Consider the following 15,499-nt stretch of genomic DNA (forward strand, 5'->3'; position numbering starts at 1 on the left):
AAGCCAATTTGCAGGAGCTGTTTGACCTATATCATATAACCTGCAGAGGTGCACTACTGGTACTCCTGGTATTGTAGTATTTTATGTGCACTATTAGTACTGACTCATAAAATCACAAACCACCTACCTGGCAAAACAGCTTTGGGAAGTTTTGGCATCTAGGCTTCTTTTCTCCCTACAGATCTATCAGGAATTGGAGGGAGGAAATTTAGTCTGTGTATTTCTTAGGAGTCTAATGGACACTTGCTTACTCGCTTCTTTCTTTCTTTCTTCCCCTGATGGACAGCAAGACAAGAGCTTGGTCTGATATGGCTGAAACTCGATTGCAATGTCTGGAAGGTTGTCAGAGGTAATGTGATTCTTTATAGTAAGAATATATATAAGAGGGGAAAAATCATAAATGTTTCTGCAACTGTCACTGAAACATATTCAAGCCTTGGTTATCCCAGCTCTGTCCTGCAGGACAGACAGACCACTTTTTCATTCTCTTATTTGCTGCATTGCCATGGCCAGGCATGAGCTGCCCCTAAAACAGGTTTGTCTTGGAGTGTGCACTAGGGTGCATGACCAAGGCAGGTGACATGAAAACGTGTCACTTTGTGAGACTAATTTCACTTCTCTACAGATACTTCTCTGAATATGTAATGGCTGCCTTAAAAGCAGCAGACCTCAATAGAAAGGCATCCAGCCTAATATAGATAGGGGAGGTGGAAAAAGCAGCTTTGAGAGCAGTTTGAGCAGATGTGCAGAAGCAGTCTGCAGTTTCTGTTGTGAAAACTGCCCTCTTATGAACTAGGAAAGCACTGAGGGAAGATTTAGTGGTAAGACTGCTTGCAAGGAGGAGGGAAATGAGGAGGAAAGAAAAAGAAATAATAGCATCTTGGAGATAAATGCAAACACAGATCATTCTCAGTGACCAAGGCCAAGAGTAAATAAACTTCAAATAATATAGCTGGATGTCCATACCCTTCCAGAATAGATCTGTGGGGAAGAGGCTTTCCTGTTGCTATTTCCATGAAGACAGGCTCTGGTATTTTAGTCTCCGATCCTGGCTTGAGTACCTGTGGGATCATAAGGGGTTTTCAGGTGTGCGGTCATGGATAGCCTGGTTATGGAGGGATACTCTCACCTTGGAGCTTTCTTCCAGAGTGGCTTAAGCCTGAGACTTTGGTTGATGTATAAGACAAAGGTTCCCAGATACTAGACCTAGTCTCAAATGATGACCCAGCTCAGTCACTTGTGTCCCTGACATTGTTTGCCTATTTACAGAAGGCTGTCAGGAGTTGTAGATGCCCCCTCCCTGGCAGTGTTCAAGGCCAGGTTGGATGGGGCTTTGGGAAACCTGGTCTAGTGGAGAGGTATCCCTGCCCATGACAGGGAATTAGAATTAGATGATCTTTAAGGTCCATTCCAACACAAACCGTTTTGTGATTCTGTGAAACCAGTCAAGATCCAGACTACACCTCCCAAATTCAGGTCCTTATTTTGGGTTTTTTTCCCAGATCTGTCTATTTAACATAGGTTAGACAAGCCCTGAACACAACATCTCTGTGTGCAGCAATGAAGGTCATTTAAATGACAGAGCAAAAATTTGATGGGATCATTCACAAGACCAGAATAATAGGAGATGGTGCAGCTTACTCTGACAGGAGAGGAAAGAAACATGGGTGTCCTTTATATTAGGGTTGCATGTGCTTGTTCTGAGATCTGTAACACAGAATAAGACACAATCTCTAAAAATCTCTGGTGGCTGATAAAAAGCAAAACATTTCCAGCACTTTCAGGGTGTGAGTCTGCTGTTGACCTATGGTCATCATCTAGAGAGGAATTTTTTAAGCGCTAGTAGTATGCTCTAAAGAGCAGGCTTTGGAAATGGCAGAATTTCACCTTCTGGAGGAAAAGAAGACTGACATTACCCAGACATCTGTGGAGAAAGAAATCCACAAGAACAGAACTCTCTGGAGGGTTTGGGATGTTTGGCAATAATGTTTTGATATTAAAGATATGTTTTGATATTAAAGAGGGGCAGGGGCAAAAAAAGGACAAGTGGAAATGTCATAGTTTAACCCCAGCTGGCAACTAGAGCACCATGCAGCTACTGGCTTACCCTCCCTGCTGGGATGGGGGAGAGAATTAGAAGAGTGAAAATGAGAAAACTAATAGCTTGAGATAAAGATGGTTTAATAGGTAAAGCAAAAGCCACACACACAAACAAAGCAAAACAAAGAATTCATTTCCCACTCTTCATGGGCAGGCAGGTGTTCAGCCATCTCCAGGAAAGCAAGGCTCCATCATGCATAACTGTTACTTGGGAAGACAAACACCATCACTCCAAATATCTCCTCCTTCCTTCTTCTTCCCCCAGCTTTATATGCTGAGCATGATGCTATATGGTATGGAATATCCTTTAGGTCAGCTGAGATCAGCTGTCCCAGCTGTGTCCCCTCCCAACTTCTTGTGCACTCCCAAGCTACTTGCTGATGGGGTGTGGTGAGGAGCAGAAAAGGCCTTGACTCTGTGTAAGCATTGCTTGGCATTAGCAAAAACATCTCGGTGTTTTCAGCACAAATCCAAAACACTGCCCCATACCACCTACTATGAAGCCACCTACTCTATCACAGCCAAAACCATCACAGGAGAATACTTGCATTTTCTTCAAGCCTTCAATCTCTAATCTTTACAACCCTACCTCCCCTTTTTTGGATGTAAATAGCTTTCCCCTTGACTTAAGCATAAATCCTACGTGGGGGCTTTTAGGAAAGGTTGTTAAGTTCCCCTGGGGTTTTTCTCCTGGGTACTCTGCACTTTCCCACCTCAGTGCTTTTCTTCTGGAATTCAGATTATTCAATAGGGGCAAATCTATTGTTGTCCCAGTGTCTAAGTACAAATAAAGAGATCTCACACAAGAAATCTATTTCAGAGCATTTCCTGGACCAGTCACCCAAAATAAGCTTCAAGAGAAAGAGGATTATATGCAGCTGAAAGAGAAGAATGAAGAGCTAGAAGCAAGGTGAGGTGTTTATTCAGTTTCCTGATGCAATCTGTGTATCCACAGTGAAAATCCGTGTATATGTTGCTTCCTCCAGTCCTCAGGGACTGTTTCTGACCAGGCAGCCTAGATACCTTCGCCCTAGACTTTTGACCTGCCAATATCTCTTTGTAACTGATTTCTGGAAGATGGCATGGGTTGTTATGGAAAGGGAAGGAGGCATTCCCAGGTGGAACATGTTAATAAAAGAGATCAACTTACAATGATACAGTCGAAATTATGTTCTTTGATCAGATACCACCATGATCATGCTAAACTGATCTGAGAAAGCACTATTTCCCACACGAAAGCTGCTTGCCAGCTATATATAATACAGTTGAGAAGTACATCGTAGGAAAAAAAAAGGGGAGGGTCATTAAATAGATTCAGGACATGCTGCAAAAATCATAGAATGGTTTGGGTTGGAAGGCATCTCAAATGTTACACTTACTTATTGCTTTATGTTGCCCTAGCTAAGCTTTTTTGTCTTGCCCTAGAAACAAAGAACTCTTGTCCAAATTGATGGAAATGCACAAGGACTCTGAGAACATAAATGAACCTTTGCATTTGTCTGCTGTGCTGAGGATGTATGACATGCTCAGGATACATGAGTGGGAAAAATGCAGAACCTCCTCGGGCTTACATCTGACATATGAAACTGGCAGCAGCATAATTAAGGTTTGTTTGTGTCTATTTTCTCAGCCTGACTGTAATGAGGTCAATGTATGATGTACAATGATGTACCTGGTGTAGCAGGCTTAGAGTATTAGAATTTCCATATCAGACAAGGTTGAGGACTAGATTTTTGCCTCTGATTTTCCAGTCCAGCAGGGCCTGTGTGATGCTGTAGAGAGCAAACTGACAGTGACATGCTTCCTCCTACCTTTCAGAAGGGTGCATTCAAATCCCAGTCCCATATCTCACCCATGTTAAGCACAAGTGGGAAACCATGTACTAGATGGGAGACCTCATTCTGATGTCTGATTTATTACTGTGATCCTGGTGGGATCCAAAGATGAGGCCACTGTTAACACTGGCTGGGATGATAAGGCCCCACAGGTGCTGAAGAATGGGCTTCAGTGTGCAGACAGTTCAATGAAACAGATATTTCTCAGGTATTAAAGGTGTATTTCAATCAAATAGTAGCCCTACAATTTACTCCAGAGCAGATGTGGTTCCAGTACATGCTTTCCACAGTATGCCTCTTGTTTCAACCTAATTCCTGCTGTAATCAAGTGTCTTTGCATTGCAGAATCTGTTTGATGCCTGTGAGAACGATATATGGCGGAGAACAATTAACATATTGAAAGTCCTTGGCATTCCACCTGCAGAGTATGCTGTGACCAAAACCAATCAGGTACTTCATGTTTCTGTGTAACTGGGCCCAGGCAGTGGGATAAAAGGGCAATCTGCATCTGCCATTCATTTAGAACTTAGCTTATATATCAGCAATAACAATATGGGTAACTTATGAGCTGAGAGGAATAGGGGCATGGAAAGTTGAGCTCGAGCAACCCTTCCATGTCCCACGATACATATATATATATATATGTTGCATGTTGGAATTGTCCACTTTACAAACCTGTATATATGAGTGCAGAAAGCATTTTCCAGTAGTGCATTGCTTTTATGGGACTTTCCTCCAAAGCTGGAAAGGAGCAACTTCTCCATTGCTGATTGACATCATCTGAGAAACAAAAACTCCCAGTGCTCAGGACTTTGGTCACACCACATGCTAAGAGTCTGCTTTGTACTGTGCTTGGTTTGTAGGTGGTGATGAAAGATATAAGGAATCTCTTCAGATATTACTATGACAAAAACTACTCACTGTTTTACAGCAAAATTCTCACGGTGAGTAAAGATACTGCCCAGGAACAGGGGCAGTGGTAAAGTTTCTCTGGCATGTCTATGCAGCTTGATGTTTAAAAAAAATGGGAGGTCTCTCACTTGGGGTTGTTTTCCACTAGTGGTGAGGATTTTCCGGCCCACATACTCTGAAATATTCTCTCAGGCATGCATAGAGCTACATGTAACTTTGTAAGGGAGATACAGAGCTGCACATGGAGCAGTGGGGAACTGCAGGAGAGGCAGGGCAAGGTGCAAAGAGCAGGGCCAGCAGTGGTGATCGGGATCAGCCACAGACCCGTGATCACCTAGCAAACCCACAGTGATGAGACAGGTCAAGACTTAGTCTGTGATTCAGGGTCAGGAAGGCTGGATGCGTGCAGGCAGCCCAGCATCACAGCTCAGGCAAGCAACCAGCCACCACTGAGCTTGACTTAGCTCCAGGGCCAAGTGGTGGAGCATCTGTGTGTGGAGATGAGGCTTCTCCTAGCTCCATTTCATCTCACACCACCCTTTCTGACAGCTGAGCTTTTCCCATTGCAGTCAAATCCAAGGTTGTATGGCCATATTATATCAGAGCTGACCGTGAAGACAGTCAAACCCATGGGGAGGCAGAGGAAAGCTTGCACAAACTGTTGGTGTGTACATAGCCCCAATAGTTGCTATCCAAACGGACTATAGTCTACAGGCTGTTTATTCTCCTGGGAAATATATATATACATCTCATAGATATGATGGATAGATAGATGGATAGATAGATGGATAGATAGAGCTTCCAAAGAGCTGCTTCTTTCTTTTGCAGCTTGCTGAGCCTTTCCAATATCTCAGCTTTGTCAAGCTCTTTGCAGATCTCTGTTGGATATGAGGAAATAGAGACGGTTTCTGTATGCCTGAGCAGTCCAGAAGCCAGGAGTTAGTAATCAAAAAGTCCTTTAAAGTGCCCCTGAGACCCCTGCCTGTCCCACTCAAATGGTACCATCAGCTTCAGCAAAAGTTCTTCAGTGTTTACTTCATATAGAACAGCTGTTCAGAATGAGAGCAGGGAGGTGATGTCTGCTCATCAACGTAACATTATGAAGCTTTGAAAACTGTTCTTGCTTGATTTTCAGGAACCTGGCATTAACCTCAATGGTCCTACTCAAAAACAGTTTGCCCTGCAGTGCTGCAGAATTTATTCTTTGCTGCTTCTTCAGAACCCACCAGTTGAAGCTGTGTGGACCCTACAGGAAAACTCAGCATATGTAGATCACGTGGATAAGAAAACCTTGGTGTGCGAGAGAAAAGTAAAGTATCTGTGGCCCATAATGAAATGTGGGGAACAAGTCATTGTGAAAGGTGAGGTCTGGGATGAAGAGTAGCATGACCTCAGAACAAGGCTACTCACCTGTATGTCACTTCACAAGACGAACAGCTGCTGCACAATATGCTGCTTTTCTTGCTCTCGTGAACTGGCTGGCTTTTAGAGCTATAAACTAAACTCTCCTGGTTTGGCACCCCTAAGATAAATAATTATTTACAAACATGTATTAAAATTTGATGGTGTTTGCCTCTGCACCAGGCATACATTTCATGTAACATTTGTTCCTTGCTGTCCCTAAACAGCATTTGTGTGGAAAGAGGATTCTCTTGTTTCTAGCCTACCTTGCCTGCTCCTCACGAATGCTTATGACATTCTCAGATAACAGTGGGGATCTCAGCCACCCTGAAGCCCTTGACTCCTCACAAACAGCATTCAGTAGAACCAAGATTTTGCAGGACCTCTGACAGCAATGGTATCACTACCTTCTCCTGCGTCTAGAGCAGGTGCACAAACTGCAGGCTCATACATTCTGCTAATGAATAAGCAGCAAGGATGAAGATGGCCTGTTGGGAAACAGGCATCCTTCTTGGCTAAAAATGTACTTAGCTGAGAAAGGGATGAAGGCATTAAGAGACAAAGCTTACAAAGGCTACAATGGACTCTTGGAAGACAGGTGTACATGCACCCAGACACTGAGGTCCACTCTTATATGCCAAAAGGCTGCTCATCTCCACACAAATGCTGCCTGCCTGTTAGTACTCAGCTGCTTTCCCACATCTGTAGAATTTAATGCTCCACAGCCCTTCTGCTACATACCTGCTATAGATCTTGATCAAAGTGCTCTAAAAATTCCAGCATAAGGGGGTGTAGTGAAGCAAATGCATGTTTATATGCTCATGTGACAAAATATTCAGTGAGAATCTTGAGATTTGCCAAATAAAAAGACTGGAAATCCTGCTGTGTGCCTGCCAAGTCCTTCACTCCAGTTCTGCTTTCTAGTCCAGCAGTCTCCCTGGCTGCACAGACCTCCTGGTATTTTCTCAAGGGCCCCCAGGAAGACAGGCAAATTTCCATGCAGCTCTCTGCAAGCAAATTGCTCTGTTTCTCTCAGGAATCCACTGTTCTGTAAGCATGTTGCAGGTCACTAACAACATGAGCTGGGATCCAGACATGTGCAAGAAAATTGGCTTTTAGAAAAAGAGTATTCTGAGAAACTGACCAGAAAATACCTTTACTAGAAATATTTATTATGGAATAGAGCAGGTGAATTAAAATCACATATGCACCATCTCTCTGACAACTCCCATAAAAAGAAAGAAACACTATAGGTAGTTTTATCAGACCTTGCAAGGAGTTGCAGACTAAAGTGGGCTGTGCATTAACACTTCATCTTGTGCAGGCTTTAGAAGGTAAATGGCAGGGATATTGTCCAGTATCAGCAAGTAGAAGCTTCAGCATGACCCTCAGCCAAATGTCATGTGATTATATAGGTGTAATGTTATGTATGCAAAGCAGCTGTGCTCTACTTGATACCTGCATAGAAATTTTGTTAGCCTAATTTTTAAAAACCCATGGCTCCTTCAGTCAGTCTGATCCTGTTCTGTGGATCACTTTTATTTCTGAAGCTCATCACTTCTGCAGCTTCTCATTTATGGCCCTTTTCCTTTGATTTTTCTTTCCTCAACATCTTTTTTATGCTGGCTTTAGGCTAAAACATTCAAGTTACAAAGCTTTATATGTCAAAGGCTGATCTAAAAGCCTTCAGAAGGTTACAAGCACTGCTGCAGCCTTTATAGCAGTCTTCACACATACCTCTAAGTCTCTCTTAAAAGCAGAAGCAGATTTTTTTTGTGTGCTCTCTGTACAGGACCTAGCAGAATCCAGCAGACTTGGGTCCTGAGGTACTGCTGAAACATTTTTTCCCTGCTACATGTACTCAGCTGATCTCAAACGAGCAACTGTTTCTCCCCTCCTGCAGAAGGTCTCCTTTGGCCTAGAGTGCAGCAGCCCAGAAATTGTGAATGGGCTGCCTCCTTCCCAGGCAGCTACAGGATTTGGAACTGCTCACAACAGATCAGGTACTTCATCCATTAGCAACAAAGGTCCATTGATTGCCACAAAGTGTCTCTGTGTGTGGAATTTCCCTATTGCCAGCTTCTCAGATCTGGTGCGAAAGACAACATCTGGCCTGTAATTCAACACAACCTCTTTTCCCAGTCCTCGATGTGACACTTCACCTGGAGTTAAACACCCAGTACACCAGTGTGGTTTTGGTGTGGGTTGCATTCCTTAAACCATTCCTACCAGGAAAACAAGATGTGGGATTTGAGTATCAAATGTCCCAGCTAAGTCTAAGCACTTTGGAGCAATCAACAAAACACCATTGTTCTAGAAAGGTCACTGGAGTCAGGGATAGTGCTGTCCTGAGACAGGCTGAAGCCTTTGAACAAGAATGTAATTGAAGAACAGGTTGAGACACACAGATACATCCTGTCCTCTTCCATGTTGTACAGGATGCAATCACAGAATCACAGAATAACAAGGTTGGAAGAGACCTTTGAAGATAATCAAGTCCAACCATTCCCATCCTATGCTAAATCATATCCCTAAGTACCTCATCAACCCTTTTTTTGAACACATCCAGGGTCAGTGACTCAACCCCCTCCCTGGGCAGCCTGTTCCAGGCCCTGACAACTCTTTCAGTAAAAAATTTTGTTCTAATATCCAATCTAAACCTGCCCTGGCCCAGCTTCATGCCATTGCCCCTTGTTCTATCTCCTGTCACCTGGCTGAAGAGACCATCGCCCACCTCTCTACAACCTCCCTTCAGGTAGTTGTAGGTGGTGATAAGGTCTCCCCTCAGCCTCCTCTTCTCCAGGCTAAACACCCCCCAGCTCCCTCAGCCACTCCTCATAGGATTTGCCCTCCAGCCCCTTCACCAGCCTGGTTGCCCTTCTCTACACTTGCTCAAGGACCTCAATGTCCTTCTTATGGTGGGGAGCCCAGAACTGCACACAGTACTCAAGGTGCAGCCTCACCAATGCCGAGTACAGGGGCACAATTACCTCCCTAGACCTACTGGCCACACTGGTTTTGACACAAGCCAAGATGCCATTGGCCTTCTTGGCTGCCCGGGCACACTGCTGGCTCATACTCAGCCTGCAGTCAACCAACACCCCCAGGTCCTTCTCTTCCTGACAGCTCTCCAGCCAGTCTCCCCCAAGCCTGTAGTGCTGCCTGGGGTTGTTATGTCCCATGTGCAGCACTCTACACTTGGCCATGTTAAACTTCATCCCGTTGGTCTCAGCCCATCAGTCCAGTCTGTTCAGATCCCTCTGAAGAGCCTCCCTACCCTCAGGCAGATCAACACTTCCTCCTAGTTTAGTGTCATCTGCAAACTTACTGAGGGAGCATTCAATCCCTTCATCCAGGCCATTGATAAAGATGTTGAACAAGACCAGATCCAGGACTGAGCCCTGGGGGACGCCACTCGTGACCGGCCTCCAGCTGGATTTGGTTCCATTCACCACCACCCTTTGGGCCCGTCCATCCAGCCAGTTTTTAACCCAGCTGAGGGTCCACCTGTCCAGGCCAGTGGCAGCCAGTTTCTCAGTCAGAATGCTGTGAGAAACCGTGTCAAAGGCTTTACTGAAGTCCAGGTAGACCACATCCACAGCCTTCCCCTTGTCCATTAAGCGGGTCACCTTGTCATAGAAGGTGATCAGGTTAGTTTGACAGGATCTACCTTTTGTAAACCCATGTTGACTGGGCCTGATCCCCTGGCCATCACGCACGTGCTGCATGACAGCTCCCAAGATGACCCTCTCCATGATCTCCCCCGGGACTGAGGTCAGGCTGACAGGCCTGTAGTTCCCCGGATCCTCCTTCCGGCCGTTCTTATGTATGGGGGTAACATCTGCCAGCCTCCAGTCGAGTGGAACTTCCCCAGTCTGCCAGGATTTCTGGTAGATGATGGAAAGGGGTTTGAAATACCCCCCAATTCCTTCTTTGGCTCTCATCATTAAGAGATCTGGAGAAAAGCTACTGCTGATATGTTGTTCTCTCAATGCTTCTTCCACCCTGTACCACTTGGGGACAAGCGGACTTTTCCATGGCACAAGAAGTGTATTGACTTTCTCACCTCCTCCTCCCCTCCCTTTTCATCAGTCAATGGTACTATGCAAGAGCCTGTCTCATTTGCTACCTAAACCAAGCTAAAACAGTTCTGTTTCAGTGGAGACCCTTTCCCTGCTCATAGATTCTTCATCTGGAAGAAAGGGGCAAGCCTACCCGTACCTCCACACCTAACATCTCACAGATGAATGTCAAACAATGGGAGGCCAAGTTTGCTCAACCCTTCTGCAAGACAAGCAAGAGCTCTATACAAATGAGTGCACGTAGCCAAGTGGGTTAGATCCTCCATCTGGTATCTGGAAGGGATTCCTCTGTGTTACACTATCACCTCAACAGTGATGCAGGATTATCCCTTGATAATGATAATATCCTTGTGGCACAATGGCTTTTCTTCAGCTCTGTCGGATACAACTAGGTGCTATCTCAATCCCTCAGACCTTGGTAGGAGATCTGTATGCCTGCTCCTAATGAAGACCCAGCACAGGTGTTCCCTTCTGCTCTCCTCACTGCCCAGAGAGGGAAAAAGAGCCTGTTCCCAGTGGAATTCAATATGTCACCTGGTAGAGACATTGACTGAAACATCAGCAGCACATCAACACTCCAAATCTATCACTCAGCACTACAACTTATCTAAGAAAACAATTTTTCTAATATCCTCACTGAAGTGAGGTAGATAAAGGTTAGACCATACCTGAGACATACTACTACAAACTAGCATAAACACTGCAGCAGGCTCTGCCCTCCCCCAGCTTTTGGGTGAGAGCACTCTCTTCAGGCCACTGTACAGACCTTGTTATTCACTTTCCATGGTAGCAAACTGCCAGGCCAGCTGGGACAGGTAAATGGGAAGTATCCCACATTTCGCCTCTCCTGCACAAACCTGTCACTACTCCAACTTGGAGAATCTGATCCTGCTATTTACCCCTGATGCTCAGCAGCATCACCCCATAACTGATCTTACACTGCATTACATACATAAACTGGAAGGCACATAGACAAAGTCTGAGGTCTCAACCTTGTGCACAGCTGGCATCTATTGCTCCACAACCCAAAGAGCCCCAGTTTCTAGAGGTTAGGATATCTTCTGTCAGAGAAAGTATGCCAGCAGTTACAATGCACAGATACCTGCTTAGCTGTTAGCTGTGTTTTGACCTTTTCTCTCTGTGATGTGCTTCCATTTATTTCACACGGGCAGGAAGCTTTGGTGAGAGAAGGGATAGGTCAGTGAGGCGGTTTAGTTTTCTACAAGGCTTGTCTTGGAATACTGCAACCCAATTCTCACAACATGGGATAACAGACTGGGAGACTGTTCACCCACAAGCAAGAGGAGTGGATGGTTTGATAGGTCTTTTCCTCTTTGCTTCCCCCACCCAAATGTACACAAACCAAAGGATCAAAATGATAAACTGGGTGAAAAATGCAGTTTGTCAGCTCTCATTATCTACTCTTTTAAAGGACTAAAAGAGTAACAACATCAACAGCATAACCCCAATGAATGTTTGCTATTTTAAATTGCTCTTTGATTCAGAGCAAATACCTGTGGTGTAGATTATTAGTTTAGGAAGTGAAGAGGACTAAATCTCCTCTTTTTAGGCTGATTTGGATTACATTCTTGACCATATACTCTGAGAAAATCTATGTGGGGCAGGGACCAATTTTCTAACACCCTGACCAACTTATTGCTTAATTCCTATTGTTTGCTTTCAGTTCAGTTGTGAATCAAGGCTGTGCTTTCAAGCCCAGAATATAAGCCCATCTCCATCATACAGTCTCATATTAATAAAAAATAAACTTTGAGTGGGCAAATCTCAAGCAAAAGAAAAAAGAGACCTCTGGCTGATAAGAAAATTTGTTGTACTTATCTAGAGGCTGGCAGCACATATGATTAGCACCTGAACACATCTCTCTATTCAAGGAATTCATGGCAGACATTGTTTACATGAGTGTAAATAATTTAAAGATTGTAGGGTTAGAGCAGGAAATATGGACACAAAGGTGTATGGGGGAATTCAAATTGCACAGAATCACAGAATCCTTAGGTTGGAAAAGACCTTTGAGATCAACTCTAACTGTATCTGTCCTCTACTAACCCATATCCCTAAGCACCATCACTTGAATTTTTGTTGTTAGCCTTTTGAGCAGTACAGCAAATTCAAGAGAACTATTTTTAGATTTTACAATCCTGGACAATCCATTTCATAAAGGGGATGAGCACTGTGGCCCTCTGAAGCTTATTTTTAATTTTAAAAAGACAATGGCAAGAACATTTTTAGGTACCTTAACTTTAAAATTGCTCTTACCACTTCTTTATCTTAAAAAAAAAGAAAAAAAAAGGAACCCAATGGAAAAAGAAAACGTTAAAAATATTTCAAGGAGGAATTGTATTTTTAAAAATCAGACAAAATTAAATGAAAGAACTCTGCCATTACAGTGAGCTACTGTAAGGTGAAAAAGATCCCATCTACAACTAGAGTGTAGGATAATATTAACAAAACAAACAACGAACAAAAAGAACAAAAAAGAACCGCTGTGCTTTAAATGACATGTGACCCATAACCAACAGGTTATTGGTCTTTTCCCAAGTTCTGAAAGATGAAATGGGTTTGATGCCAGGACAAACACATTAATATAAATGGCTGTTTGTCACACAGGAGGCTTAGGAGGAAGTGAGCACAAGCTTCCTCTGTTCAGGCAGGACAAGCAAACACCTCAGCAGCCAACACCCCGACTCTAAGAATCAGCCTTTACCACTGCAACATCCATGTCTAATCTGGACATAAAGCAACACCACCACTACAAATCCTGCTCTGTTCTGGGTCACGTCCACCTCGAATTAACTGAGGTGCCCTGGTGAAGAACTCAGTAGAAAAGCAGATGTCCAGTCCTGTGTATTCGCTGATAATTTCAACTTCTGCCACAATAAGAATATCCTGTCATTTCTGCAAATGTTTGTCTAAGTCTAAGCTAAATCCCAAATTTTGTCCTTTTTCTTTTTATGTTCTTATTTTTAAAATGGAAATGTGTTCCTGATAGGAATCATGCATCTTGATAAATAATTAACAGAGTAACAAATTGCTCAATTTATAGACATAAACAAGAAAAGCAACTCAGAACATTCCTGGTACAACCTTCAAAAATGTTGATGTGTCCAATCTGAACAATAAAAGCACTATATAATAAGTCAGGAGATTGTTATTGTAATTATGAGGATTCTTCTTCAGTGTACAAAGCCTGACAGAAAAATTACCCCTATGGCAGTTAATTCCCCCTTGAGTTTAATTACAAAATTATTTCATCATTTTCATACAAAACATTTCTGTGTCAAGCTAATGATTATGGTGATGCTATTAATACAATCAAGGGGGAGCATACTGTCTACATATTAATTTTTTAATAGTTTTGTCAGAATTAATGGAGAAGAATTAAGCAGCTTAAATGGTTAGGAGCTTTCCTGACTGAAGTCAGGTAGAAAGGTTATTTAGCTTCTGACATGCTGGGCACAGAGATTTCTGTCCTTTGAAGAGCAAGGAAATATATCTAACGCTGTGGTTGGCCATTGTGACAAAGGGACTTTATCTGGACTGAATAATGATGGGGTCCTGCTCCACAGCATCTTACCAGATATTTTTTCTGGCCATATCATTCTGCTTTTAGTTGCCTCTGTAGGACTCAGTAACATTGTAAGCTGGATGCTGTGCCACATACTACCCCAAGGTTAATATGATGTCCTTTGCATAATTTCCTAATTAATACTTTAAAAGGAAATTGGTGTGAGTAAGGGAAATGATCTGTCTTGACTGCCATGCCCTAGGTCTCAACTAACAAGGGAGATGATACACTCAAGGTATCCACCTCTAAAAGCTACCTGGAACTCCTCCAAAGGGGCCCCATGTGCTCTTGCCATTGCTTGCACCTTCCCTCCTCATCTAGCCACAAGAAAGGAAGCAGAGGCCTGGGCCTGTCCCTGAGCAAATATTTGAATTCTTATTCATAGCTGTGAGAGGGAACTGTCAGCGACCCGTGACACCTGAGCCTCAGCTTGTCTTGTCTCATGGGAAGAGTAAATCAACGGTAAACACAGGGAATGGAAGATCCTGGGGTTTAAACCCTTCTTTCCTGCAACAGCATGGCTGGTGCTCCCTAACCTGGCTCCCATGGTCAGGGGGGTGTCTGCAGAGGGAAAGGAGCTTCAAGGCCAGGTTGGATGTGGCCCTGGGCAACCTTGTGTAGATCCAGGCCTGGAGCTTGGTGGCCCTGCCTGTGGAAGGGGGGTTGGAACTCCATGATCCTTGGGGTCCCTCCCATCCCATACCATTCTATCATTCTGTGAGTCTATGATTCACTGAAGGGATGGGTAAGCAGGCCTGGACTCTTCACCTGACTGAGGGGATCATCCCAGGTGGGTAGGAGCTCCATGTCCACTCTCTGCTTTCAGCTTAAGAACTAGACTGATGGAAACATACTGACCAGGAGGACGTGATTCACTATGCAGCAGCAAGTGGATATGTTGTACTCCTTGTCAAAAGGTATTACAGCTGCACAAATGTCACTGAGGTAAGTGGGTGTCTGGACAGGTGCCTGGAAGAGACCTCCCCTGCGGGTCCTTGCAGGTTGGAAACAGGATACTGGGTAGATGGTCTTTTAGTCTGGAACCACTTGAGCTGCTGTTATACACATTTGCTCAAAAAAAATGTTGCCTGTTAGTTTGGCAATGGCAGACTTTATACTTGCACACATCACCCACCCTACCACCTCAGTCTGATCAACTATCTCGACAGCTGCAGAAAGGCAGCACAAAGGCACAAAAAGGGCCTCAACTTGCTACATGTACCCGAATTTGATAGCAGTGCAGTCATGTGCCACTGTGAGCCGGATGAAGTATCAGTGGACAACTAAGCAGTACTGGTGATGTAGACTTGAACCATTCCTGGCTTGAAAGGGAAAATCTGTGCTGTGGGATGCTGAGGTCGCCTGGATGTAAGCAGCCATTTCAGCTGTGCCGGTCCCCTCTGCATTCACCTCCAGCCCCCACTGGCAGTTCCTGCTCTGCTGCAATCCAAGAGCTTCCACACAGGACCTTCTGTGGGGATCACCCACAGAGCACGCGTGGGCTGGCAGCTTCGCAGCGACGCAGTGGATGCTGCTGCGTACGCTGTGATGCCCCAGTCACTGAAGTTCAGAGTGTTGCAGTG

This window comes from Gallinula chloropus (assembly GCF_964237585.1).
Source record: "Gallinula chloropus genome assembly, chromosome: 1".
In the NCBI taxonomy this organism is placed as follows: Eukaryota; Metazoa; Chordata; class Aves; order Gruiformes; family Rallidae; genus Gallinula; species Gallinula chloropus.